Raw genomic sequence first — 13,749 nt, 5'->3', positions numbered from 1 at the left:
ATAAATAACAGTCTGTAAGCCACTAAGGTTTTTGCACTGTCTATTAAAGTCTCCAGCCTTAGGACACAACATTCAAAGGGAAGGGTGTAAAGCATGATAGAACCTTAACACTGCTATTGTAAACTGTGAGTAGGCTAAAAGTCTAGATATTTCTTTAAGATGAACAAAATGGCTTGATATATATAGCACCTGAAAATTAAGAGTAAGGCATTTGTGCCCAAGCTTGATGCACCCAAGCAAGCTGCAGGTTTTTAGATGCAAGAGCATATATAAAAGAAGGAACATTTTTTCCAATCTTTTGTGGCTCTAAAATTACCAGAAGAAAAGTTTTAATCAAGGAGTTTCATTTATTACTTTTCCAGAATGTTTTGTAGATGCTTGGAGAGAAGGGCATAACTAGGAGGAGCCATATCTCTCTAGAATGATCCATCAGAATATGGAAGGACAGATGCCAATAGTGTTATCTGTGATGAAATTTAACATTTCAATGAATTTTACTTTATCCACACAGATTAGTCATCTCTGAATGATGGGTTGCTATGTTTACCACTCAAAACACACTTTTCATCAAATTTACATAAGCCTATATTTTAATACATGATGTATAAGTACTTATAAATATTAAGTAGCGTGGCATCTAACATTTTATAAACATACATTTTGATTATTAAAATCTAAACTACAGTACATATGGTTTTGTGACTGCCTCTCAGGCAGACAGTGTTTTTAGTACTTAATCCTTAGGGTCCCATCACATGTGTGGGCAGTGCCTTCCTCATGACAGACGACAGAATCTGGAATCTGAGATGCTAAATATAGCTCTGGTCCCAGTCTGCCTTTAAACATTTTTGTTGTCTGCTCCTGTCTGCAGCCACCTAATACCTTACATTACGGGGGTGGAGGGGACTTGCGGAAAGTGATGATAATAAAATTGGACAGAAATCAACAAATCCTCACAGCAGCAGATAATGGCTGCTACACATCACTACCAAGAGGCAGATGAAGCCATCTCCATATGTGTGTGAAAGGAATTTCACATCTATGAGTTTAAGGTGAAAGTACCTATTGCTTTTTATTGCTGGGATAAACACTACAGCCACAAACAGCTTGGGGAGGAAAGTGTTTATTTCATCTTACAGTATGATGAGAAGACAGGGCAGGAATTCAAGGCAGGAACCCAGGGGCATAAGCTATGGAGGGACACTGCTTACCAACCTGCTCCCCATTGTTCACTCAGCTTGCTTTTTTTATATCCTGAAGACCATCTGTCCATGGGTGGCAGTGCCCCACTCACAGAGGGCTAGACCCTCCCATCAATCGTTAATCAAGAGACTGTCCTATAGCTTGGCCCTATGCCAGTCTGGAGGAGGCATCTTCTCTGCTGAGGCTGCTCTCCCCAGATGACTTTGTGTCAGGCTGACAAAAATTAAGCAACATGGAATCCCATGTCAGAAATTAAATATCTAGTTTTTCCCTTAAAAAGACATACTGGAACTCAGTGTTTTCACCCTGGAACTTCTCTCATTTCTTGAGGCAGGGTTCTTCATTGACTATGTTCTGAGCTTTACTTTATACAGGGCACAGTGTGACATTGATGTAGCCATTGGAGTTGATCTGTCCAGCATGCCAAGCACTGTGTTGAATGACTTGCATGCATCTCTTCATTTTAATGGCAACTGTCGTCCTTCAAATCAGGATTAAAGGAAAACAGCATTTGTCATTTTCATACATACACACACACATTGTTTTTATTTGCAGCCTTTGTCCCCTTGCCTGGACAGAGACTTAGCCACACAAGATGGAATTTGGAGTCTGAGTTCAAAAATTTGTTTTATTTATTAACCAGCTTCATTATGACATAAATACTATACCTAAGCAGACAATTTATCTATTTAATATGTATCGTTCAGAGGATTTTTTTTATCATACTCTGAGTGATGTAACTATAAGAACAATATAAATTAAGAACATTTTTTTTCCACCCTTGAAGATACCTTGTGCTCTTCAGTCATTGCCCAACCCTTCTGAGGTTTCCCATCTCAGGCAACCACTAATGTATCTTATAATTCTGTGAAGTGCCATTTTCCCTCATGTAAATAGAATCATACAATGTGCAATCTTTTGGTTGGAAAAGTTCACTTAGCATGTTTTCAATGGCCAACACTTATCAGTGCTTCATTTCCTGAGTAATATGCCATTATATACCACAGAGCACAATGTGCCATGTACATTAAATTCTAATTATCCAGGCATTGGTGGGTAGATATTTGGACTGGATCCACCTTTGGGTTATTAACACATAATGCACATTCAGAAAAAAAGCTTTCACATCTCTTCTGTCTGTACCTGGGCATGTACATGCTGGGTCAGATGGAAATTCTGTTTATTTCTTAGGAAATATCCAACTGCTTCCACAGAGATGCAGTTTTTCGATTCTCATCTACAATGCATGGCAGCTTTGATTTCTCTGCCACCTTGCCAACACTTTTCACATTACTGATATCCTACTGGGTGTGAAGTGGTATTGTTTTGTGGTTTTGATTTCATGAATCCCTAATGACTGATTATATTGGGCATTTTGTGTGCCCATGGGATACTGTGCATCTTCTTTGCAGAAATGCCTATTAATGTACTTTTCTTAATTTTTATTGGGCTTTTTAAATAGCTGAAGTGTAAGATTTTAAAAATATATATAGTGGGTTTAGGCTCTCATAAGATATAACTTACTGATATTTTCTACTGTTCTGTGGATTGTCTTTCACTGCTTCAAAGGTGAGTGATATCTGTAGCATGAAGAAGTCCAACAGACACAGTAGTCAACTGTATCTATTTTCTTTGTTGTTTCAATGCTGTGTAAGCCAAAGCACCCAGGGCAGGTTGCATGAGGAAACTCAGGAAGGCTCAAACAGCAGGGAAATCACACAGTAAATTCCCAGGCTCCCATAGCAGGCCTCTGTTGGGGTTCATGTGTCCTGAACCCCAGAGCTACATCTCCTTGGATTCTTAAGTCGCACAGAGTGAGTCCCTCCTCCATCCATTTCCTACCGGTCACCAATGGAAGCATGACCACAATGAAACAAAGAAAATTGGAAATGTGGCCACTCTACCCAGTTTACACAAGAGGTAAGAGAGGCTCCGAGATGGCCTAGTTATAAGTGCTGCCACCACTGCTGCTAGAGGAGCACCAGCTGCTGTTTCCTGGATACCCTCCCTTCCCATGTGCTGAGAAGAAACATCACAAATCCAGACCTATGTCTCTTTACTTGCAGAGAGCCACAGAAAAGTTCCTTTAAATAGCCTACTGCAATTGTCAATGATGGGGACTTCCTATGGCCTGCGGAGATATCACCTAAAATTCCACCAGGCTTGTGGGAACCACATGGGCAAACACCAGAAACACATCATGGCCAAGCTTCCAGGAAATGTTTTTGTACAAATTCAATCTAAAGTAGAGGGCGGGAATATGTAGCCTAACAGAAGTATCCAAATTCCCATAGATAATAACTGGCTCACAAACTCCACAAAGAACAAACAAAAGTCATCCCAAACTACCTCCAAACTAAAATTCTCCTATATGGAAAATTTCTAAACTCTAATGTACCCTGTTAAATAAACCTACAGAAAGCAAAGAGGGATAAAAGAAACCTTGGCCAACAGGGCATGAATCCTGGAATTTAAAAACAACATTCAAAAAATTTAAAAAATGCCCTGGCCACACACTGGAAATTCTCATTAATCTCTTTGAGGCTTGTGGGTCAAAGGAAAAAAAATGCAACATGAACAGAGCCCTCCTTCTGAACAACACCCTAGAAACCTTTTTTTTTTTTTTTTAATGTCAGCAGTACCTCCACCAAGAAAGATCCCAGGGAAGCAGAGCCACCTGTGCACACTAACAGATCTATATATGTGACTGCCAACATGCAAGCCATCTTGCTGTCAAACAGACACTTCAATTACTCATAATCTGCTCCCAGGCACCATGTCTGTAACATAACCAACCTTACAGCAATGAAGATTCGAGTAGAGGTCACAAGAGTATTCTACTTAATACCCAGCTCAGGGATGCCACATCCCAAACCTTCGGGGTAGACTTTCACATTACTTTCTTCTCAAATCAGTACAGACAAAGTTCTTGGCTGTGAATTTTATGTCTCTGACTCTGCTGGTATCTGAAGAAGTCTCTGAGAACAACTTATGTGGTTTATCAGGAGATGCCAGAATATCAAACTGCCTGGCCAATCCCATGCTGTAAAATGTGGGTTTCATAATGGTTCCAAAAGTCAGTCTAGGTTAAAAATATTAAATTTAAAATAAAAATATTTCTTGGGAGACATTTTACACTTTACATCCTTACTTTTTTTCTCTTTTCTCTCTTCCTATCTCCCTTCCATTACCTCCCATCCTTCCCTTTGTCACTCATGTATTGATTCATTCATCCATTCTTATTCATTCATGGATCTCTTCCAGACAATCCTAAAAGCTATTAAGGGAAAAACCAACCCCCCCCCCCGCAAAAAAATCAATCTATGGTCCAAGTCATGAAGGTTTTACTATAGGACAGGACTATTTAGTGGAGAGACCACCTAATAAAGGATAAGTAAAAAGGGCAAACTCGGTGGTCTGGGAGGGGAAGGGGAGGGTACCTGTGCTTTGTTTCTGGAACACAATTCTTTGTTCAGGATCAGGAGCCACATTTCCTTAGCCAAGCTAGCTATAGTGCAGCATCCAGGCCTTCTCCATGCACCTCTTCAGAGAGGCCTTTCTGAGTGAGGCTGTACCTAATTTTCCCTCCCTTCACCCGCCTTAATCGCCATAGCAACACCTCACCTTTGCCATGATGTTCCACTCCGGAGTGCCAGCTCAGCAGGTATTCTCTACACTTCTAGCACACTGCCCACTTTCCTACAAGGGCAATGAAAGACAGAATGTAACCGTGAAACAGGAAGGTCACTGAAGTTCAGGAGAGCGTTTACTTCCTTGAGAGACAGCATGCTTCAAGAATGAGCTAAAGGTAATGAAGATGTTATGAACAACCTTAAAGTTATAATCCTCATTATTAAAAATGGACATTCTCACAGAGACCATTGGCTCTCATGCTTCTTAAGAAATATGAGGATGACATTATATAGAGACGCCCGTTGGTGCCCTCGAGGGTCTGGCTCCAGGACCACCTACATACACAGGATCTGTGGATACTCCAGTTGCTACATAAAATGACATAAAAGCATCTAGAGACAGCCTAGCACACAGTCGTGGGTTCTCTAATTCATCCCCAATCTCAACAGTAGTTATACTGCATTGATTAGGAAACATGACAGGAAAGATGTTGCACATGTTTAGAAGCAACATTTGAAGTCTAAATCTAAGGCTGGTGGAGTGAACAGGATGAGAACCTACAGATACAGAGGGACGACTACACCTTAGGTGTCCCTTCTAGCTTCCCATTAAGACTTCCCCAAGTTACATTATGATATGCAAGGCTGACATCTTTTCTATTACGGGCTGCCAAAATAACTCTGACTGGCAGATCTCAGTCTTACATTAAACATACCCAAGGTTCATTACCACCTAGTGATGCCACACTCTGTACTATGGTTCCTTCAATCCTAATTGGGTTAGATTTTGACATCCAACAGTTTTATCCCAAATGTTTATTCAAAAGGAATCATTGCACATGAATGTTCCCCCAGCTGTTTTGAATAATAGGGTAATTTAGCTAGATAAATTATCTCCCTGTACCAGTCTCACTCGAAATCTGCTAGGACCCACTTCCTCTGTGTCCTGGGATCACGTTGGTGGGCACAGGCTGATGCAGCCTGATCCTACCTGGATAGTAGGTGAGGAGTCCCATGGCAAAGGGAAATCACCCAGCACTGCTCTCTGCAAGCTTCCTTAAATGTCATCATTTCTCCGAATGGCAGTCAAGTCTGGTGTGCACATTGATGTGGTTTTCTTACATCATTTTATTAATTTCCTCTGCTTTTCTAGGAAATTGGATTCTGGTGAGCCTTTGTTCCCATGCAGTGTCATCAAGTCACACATGGCATATGCTCTCAAGAAGATCCTAGTCAGTAGCTTCCCAGTTAGTTCCCTGTCAGAACATTTTGCTGTTTTCTACCTTTACCACCTTAATCCTGCCAGCAGCTGCTTTGTTTTCTTCTGTTTCAGTCACCTCTCTGAGTCTTTGGTGCTCAGTCATGCTTTAGAGACACCACTGCTAATATTTTCTTTGAGAAGATGTAAATTGTCTGAATGGTTAGGTTGGTCTCTGAATTGTCCATTTTCTCTGGGTCTTTTGTTTTGTTTTTCTTTTTTTAATCATGTTCTGTGTTCTCTGCGTACTATTTAGCAGTCCTTAATCATCCTCGAGTGGGATCAGTACTTTATGGAAGGATAATATAGAATGACTTGAGAATGTAAGCTGAGAATGTTTACAGTCCAGATTCAAATTTGTCTGAAATATTTTCTCTCTGACTGCTCCACTTCACTTCAACCTGGGAAGCTGTCCCCTTCTGTTTGGGCTCCTGAAAGGTTGGGTTGGTTAGTAATAAGGTTCCTATTGTCATAGGTCTTCAAGGCAGCAATGAGTTACTGACAGGCTCATATCTCCATCTCCTGTTTCCTCTTGGGCAGGTCCCTAAGCCAGGAGGCAGATGCTATACACTATTAATGGGAGACAGCTTAGCCACTTCATTGTTGCCTCTGAACACCTGACTGATGGGAGATGTCATTCTGTATATGTTTCTCATACTGGTTAATAATAAAGCACCATTGGCCAATAGGAAAGGAAGATAGGAGAGACAAGGAGGAAATAGGAAGTAGTAAGGAGGAGTGAAGATGGAGAGCCTGGAGAGAAGAGAACCGCCAGCCGCCTCTCGGTAAGACCATGTGGAAATACATAGAAATGGGTTAATACTTAAGATAGAGCTAGCTGATAAGAAACTAGCACTTGGTCAACAGCATAATATCAAATACAGAGTCTCTGTGTGTTATTTGGGGCTGGCGCCGCGGCGGGACAGACCAGGCGGAGGGCGGAAAAACCATACCCTTACAAATGGCGCCCAACGTGGCTAAGAACTTACACTTAAAATTTAACAAAAGCTTAAAAAAGGGTTTTAGAAACAAAAGAACAAGCAAGGTTTCTTGGTAGCAGCATTTTTCTCGGTTGGACTCTGATTTGTGAGAGACAAGCAGATATTTGCGTGGCTCCTTTAAGGGAAGATTCCTGACTCAGCATAAGCGGTAAAAAACCGCATGGCTTTAAAAAAGCACTGCTAACAATTTATTGCTGTTTATCAGAGCTGGCAATGGCAGTGAGCACATTTCCAAGCCGGCAGCATGCAGACCAAGGCAGTGAGCGCAGCTTTCAGTGCTGGCGGTAAAATAGCTGCCGCCATCTTTTATAAACCACGGCAGAAACAACAAAGACTTTCATTTTAGCAATGTTGTTGTTTACCAGATAAAAGACTCCTGGCCAGAAAAAAAGATAAAGATTTACAGTAAAGGCAGATTCACATTAAGAAAAAGCTCTAAAGGTTTACAGTATGTTCTAAAATATATGTAGGCTTGGGAGAGAAAAGGAATAAAATGGTTTTAAAGAGACAAAGAGGAACTGGGTGTGGTGGCACACACCTTTAATCCCAGCACTCGGGAGACAGAGGCAAGCAGATCTCTGTGATTTCAAAGTAAACCTGGTATGCAGAGTGAATTCCAGGACAGATAAGAGTTACACAGAGAAACCCTGTCTCAAAAAAATAAAAAATAAAAAGTAAAAGAAACAGAGTAATAGTAAAGCCATGTAAAGATGAAAAGCTCAGAGAGAATCTGGTTACTGTATGCTATTGTGTTGTCTCTGCATTGTTTGACTGCTGAGAAAATAACAACAACTGATAAAGGAAATGCTGCTGGATTACTTCAATTTATGTATTTTAAAAATGCTTTGACTCAAAAATTTAAGACTAAGGACAAGTTACTGGGGAAAAGGATCTCTATTTTTGTTTCTACAGAAAACAAAAAGCTGTGGATTCCTTCCAGACTAATGTGGTTTGAGCAAGCCAGACCCCCGAAACAGAGTCGCTGGTGATCCAATATTCGAAACAGCTTGAACAAGGCAGCCTTGCAGACTACAGCCAGGATTTCTGCATCTTTTTAGGATCCCCATGACAGCACCCCTTACCAGCAGGAAGTAGTTTGGAAAGAACGATGCCCAAATTCCCAAATATTGTCTATAAGTGTTTGTTTTTATTTAAATGGACTTGGTTATAAATGGTTAATGACAACAACCAATCTCTTTTTAAAGGTAAAAAGGGAATTATGGTATAGATTCATTTGTTTTAGAACAGGTTTTCATTTATTGATACAATTTAAGGTCAATAAGGTGATATGTATATTTCTCCTCTTGTTCAGGTATTGTGTTTATTGAGCTCAGTTAGAAATGTAATGTATAATGGAGTACAGATTATAGATAATTACCTATGAGAGTCAAAGCTTAGAGTTTAGTTAGGTTTTTCAAGATACACAGAGATGTATTTAAGATAGATAGGAATTCTTCAAACCTTTCAAAGACCTACAGAATATGGCATTTAAAATGGTTTAGGGTTTTTCTTGACAATGAGACATAATTGCTCCTGGCAACACTACCTGCGACAGAAAGGAAGATGGACATTGAAGAAACGCGTTATGAAGTTTGCCTCCAATATGGCAAGACTAGCCATTTGGACAAGATATTGCTCCTGTCTGGACTGTTTGACTTTGTGCTATATAAACTGGACATGCAGGACCCACAGAAAAGTGATTGCTGATTCAAGATGGACATTGCTACAGAGTTCCTGCTTCATGAAAGAATCTGCCAGACAGTCTGCAGGACACAGAGAAAACTGCCAATACAAGAAGACAGTTTAAAGTTTCCTACTTTGCTGAAGAGTCTGCCAGACACACTATGGCCTATGGGCTGAAGATGGAAGATTACAAAAGAACTTCAGGTGACCAGGCAGTGAGTTGTCTCTGTCATTTCTAGAGTTTATATATTATCCTACTGTGGTCTTTGATGGAGTTGAAGACAGATAGTTATGGTTATAGTTCATTAGTTAGGATTAAAGATATGTTACTTAGACTTTAGACACACAAAGATAGAATAGATGATGGAATATTTTCTTCAAATCTTGCTAAATGTTAATGGACTAAATATTGTTAACTGTGATTCTTACTTGATAACTGTTGTATAATATATTTTGCTATGATAAGGTTAAAACCCTTCTTTTTATTTAGACAGAAAAGAGGAGATGATGGGAGATGTCATTCTGTATATGTTTCTCATACTGGTTAATAATAAAGCACCATTGGCCAATAGGAAAGGAAGATGGGAGAGACAAGGAGGAAATAGAAAGTAGTAAGGAGGAGTGAAGATGGAGAGCCTGGAGAGAATAGAACCGCCAGCCGCCTCTCGGTAAGACCATGTGGAAATACATAGAAATGGGTTAATACTTAAGATAGAGCTAGCTGATAAGAAACTAGCACTTGGTCAACAGCATAATATCAAATACAGAGTCTCTGTGTGTTATTTGGGGCTGGCGCGGCGGCAGGACAGACCAGGTGGCGGGCAGAAAAAAATGTACTCAATAACTCACTCTGCCCTGGCAAGGAAAAGGTACTCATTCACTTAAGCACTTGATAACCCCCCAATCCATAGTACATGCCCACTAAATCTCTCTTAAATAAACATACCATTTCACTGACTAATCAATCAAATGAAGAATCCCAGAGATTCACAGAGAGTTGAGGATGGTGAAAAGCACAACATACTGTGAGATGGGAGTCAAGGCCAGTCTCCTCTGAGTTATGCTGCCGTTGGGGCAGAACAATTTGCTACACTGTCATTTCTTATAGCTCTAATAAACTCTCCTACTCAAGTGTATCCTGGCACTATAACATGTAAGGGTTGACAGGCTACCTATACTTTATTCCTCTGTGCCTTTTTTTTTTTTTTTTGAAAACACACCTTTAACAGATGAAAGAAGGCTTCATCCATCTTTATCTTGGTTTTGTCAACTTTGGTTGGTATAGTAGTTCCAGGGCATGGACACTACCATGGCAAATAGGGTACTATTTGGGTTGTTTCTGTGAAGATGCCAAGTGCTCTTCATGTTTGCCAAGTGCACAAACCTGAACACCTCAGGTACACAGAAGACTGGACACTGCAGAGTCCATCTGCGTGGACTCTGACCATTCCCCCTGGAACAAAAATCCTTGTCAGTTCTAAAGATACTACTCCAGCACAAGCTAGAAGCAGAAACCACCAATGCCACAAACACTGTCACAGGCTGTGTGGGACTGGAAGTTCAGAATTGAAACCTAAGCAGACCTCCCAAAGACAAGAGGCTGTTCTTCAACACTTAGGTCTGTAACCTGAGACCCATATACACCACCCCACAGCTAGGGCACTCCAAAGAGTCCTCTAAACCATCACTTACCACCTACTGCTATTTGCTTATGCTGTATGTAACCCACACTATAAGTTCCTACTTATAGTGATTCTACCTAAAATCGGAATCTTTGAGAGGGAAAGCTCTGGCTCTTTAAGTCTGTAAACATATCTAATAAATTATTTTAAATGCTCTGTTCATCAGTTGCAAATCACTGATGTGAGATCTCACAGATGAGTCATACATCAACAACAGAAAAAGAAATATGCATTCATTTTCTGGTTATCCAAATGCCAACACACAGATAAGTCACAGTGGCCATGTGTGTTATTGTCACAATAGTTTAGATCCCACGATGGATGTGTTTACATCTGCTTCTGACAACAGCCTTGAACATGATTTTCTTCATTTTGCATATGTGAACACAGAAGCTCAGATACCTAATTTTTAAATAATTAAATAATGTTGCAAAATAAAACGGCCAAAGTTACCAATAGAACTAAATAGATAGCAGCTATGTCTTTTTTTCTGCCACTGCGTTAAAGATCTTTTTTCCAACGTTTTATACTTTTTTATTTTATTTTTTCTTATTTTACATATCTATTCCAGTTCCCTCTCCCTCCCATCCTTCCATGTCCCCCATTCACTTCCCAGGGAGCGTGAGGCCCTCCATGAGGGATCATCAAAATCTGTCAAGCCATTTGGGGTAGGGCCTAGGCCCTCCCTCGTGTCTCCATAGGGAATGTGTTCCCAAATTCCTTTTGTGAAATAGGGATACATTCTGGTCCCACTGTCAGAGGTCCCTTAGACTGCCCAGGCCTTCTAAATGAGACCCATGTTCAGAGGGTTTGGGTCAGTCCAGTGCTGGTTTCCCAGCTATCAGTCTGGGGTTCATGAGCTCCCCCTTGTTTAGGTCAGCTATCTCTGTGGGTTTCTGCAGTCTGGTCTTGACCCCTTTGCTCATCATTCTTCCCTCTCTGCAACTGGATTCTAGGAGCTCGGCTCATTGTTTAGCAGTATGTGTGTCTGCTTCTGTTTCCATCAGCTACTAGATGAAGGCTCTAGGATAGCATATAAGGTAGTTATCAATCTCATTGCCAGGGAAAGGCATAAGGTAGCCTCTCCACTATTGCTCAGATGGTTAGTTGGGGTCATCCTTGTAGGTCTCTAGACATTTTCCTAGTGCCAGTTTTCTCTTCAAACCTATAATGGTATTATGGTATCTCTTTTCTTGCTCTCCTCTATTCTTCCCCTGACTCAATCTTCCTGGTGTTTCACGTTCTCCTCTCCCCTCCTCTTCTCCCCTTCTTTTTCTCCTGACTCCCTCTCCATTCACTGGTCCCCCACTCCCAACACGATCAGGAGAACTTGTCCTTTTCCCCTTCTGTGGGGGACCATGTATGTCTCTCTTAGGGTCCTCCTTGTATCCTAGCTTCTCTGGCGGTGTGAATTGTAGGCTGATGATCCTTTGCTGTATGTCTAAAATCCATATATGAGTGAGTACATACCATGTTGCATGGATGTGGATCATTTGGGTATATGCCTAAGAGCAGAATTGCTGGATCCTGTAGTAGATTGATTCCCATTTTCCTGGTGGACTGCCATACTGATCTCCAAAATGGCTGTACAAGTTTGCACTCCCACTAGCAGTGGAGGAGTGTTCCTCTCTCTCCACATCCTCTCCAGCATAAACTTGTCATTGTGTTTCCAATTTTAGCCATTCTGACAGGAGTAAGATGGTATCTCGGAGTTGTTTTGATTTGCATTTCCCTGATGGCTAAGGATGTTGAGAACTTTCTTAAGTGTCTATTGAGAATTCTGTTTAGCTCTGTACCCCACTTTTTAATTGGATTATTTGGTGTTTTGGTGACTAGCTTCTTGAGGTCTTTGTATATTTTGGAGATCAACCTTCTGTCATCTTTTCCCACTCTGTGGGCTGCCATTTTGTCTTGTTGACTGCCTTACAGAAGCTTCTCAGTTTGAGGAGGTGTCATTTATTAATTGTCGATCTCAGTGTCTGTGCTACTGGTGTTGTGTTCAGGAAGTGGTCTCCTGTACCAATTTGTTCAAGGATACCTCCCACTTTCTCTTCTAAGATGAGTTAAAGATCTTAATTAAAATAGTTTCATTCGGTTCCTGCACTCACTCCTACTGCACCACAGCAACGTACCCCAGTGACAGAATAAAGCGAGAGGGGAATGTTTGCTGAAGACCTCCTACATGTGCCCTGATTTACATCATCATCAGAATTCACCTTCTCGCCCAGATTCATTGATGACATCATCTCCATTTATGTATGAGGGACATGAGTAAGAGCAAACAGTATTACCTCTCCATCACAAGGGAGCAAGGCCACAGCAACACAGGGGTCAAGTTCTGGGGATATTACAAGAAAGATATAGTTACTGGGAAATGTAGCTTATCAAAGCTACAGATAAAGTGATCAACAGAGTGAAGAGCCCAGAAATAGCTCCCCACTTTTATAGCCACTCCATTTTCAACCAGCATTGCCATAACTCATAAATGAACAGGAAAAAAAATATCCTGAGCCTGACTTCACACTATACATAAGAACCACAAACCACAATATAAAAATTTAATTATAAAATATTAAGAAATAAGAAGATTATATACATGACTTAGAGCATGCAAAATTTCTTAAGACATAGCAGTAATAAGAATGCCTATAAAATAAGAAATTAGACTTTATACAAATTGTAAAAGGCATTCATCCAAAGATGTAATTATAAATCAACAATACAAAGATAACCTAGTAAAAATGAGTAGAAGAGGTGGATGATATTCATAAAGGAAAATTTGGTGAACTTTTAATGCATATTAAAATTACATTGAATTATTACACTTCTACTGGAGTGTCTTGAAGGACATACTACTCTCAGTACCAAAGGCTGGAAGGAATATTTGAGGGCAGAGTGTGGAACAGTTTGCCTGTCTCTTACAAACCACCCCATGACCCAGTGATTTCCTTCCTAGATATTAACTCAGGAGAATCCAAAGTATCCATCCACATAAATCCTCACAAAAGGATGTTCACAGCAGATTTAGTCACAAGGGCTCCAAACTGGGAACAGCTCACTGGCACAGTGAGACAATGGATTCAATTAGCAATGAGAGGAGCATTGATGACCCAGCGACAACACAGCAAACTCTAGGAACACTAGGTGAAAGGAGGGTGTGGGCCTAGTGCCTGCGTCCTCCATATGAAGTTTTAGAATAAATCAGCCTGTAGTGAGAAGTCAGAAAGACGGTAGCCTGAGAGATACACTGGACATTAAGGGGCTGCCTCATGTGGCATCTGTATCTTAAT

The 13,749-nt window shown here is 40.7% G+C and overlaps 1 protein-coding gene across 2 annotated transcripts in view; it reads right to left on the bottom strand.

Moving 5' to 3' along the window:
- The window catches only part of Otud7a (OTU deubiquitinase 7A), a 312,202-nt gene that overhangs the window by 265,698 nt on the left and 32,755 nt on the right, over nucleotides 1-13,749 (bottom strand). The window contains exon 1 of one of the 2 annotated variants that reach the window (XM_051206439.1): nucleotides 4,644-4,808. The exons of the other annotated variant lie outside the window; for it this stretch is intronic. The gene's annotated coding sequence lies outside the window, so the exon portion shown is untranslated. Of the gene's footprint in view, nucleotides 1-4,643; nucleotides 4,809-13,749 lie in introns of those variants that run through there. 2 annotated transcript variants of the gene reach the window in all.

This window comes from Phodopus roborovskii, unplaced genomic scaffold, assembly GCF_943737965.1.
Source record: "Phodopus roborovskii unplaced genomic scaffold, PHOROB, whole genome shotgun sequence".
NCBI lineage: Eukaryota > Metazoa > Chordata > Mammalia > Rodentia > Cricetidae > Phodopus > Phodopus roborovskii.
Note: the sequence above shows the minus strand (reverse complement) of the source record. Positions and strands in the feature narration are given on the sequence as shown.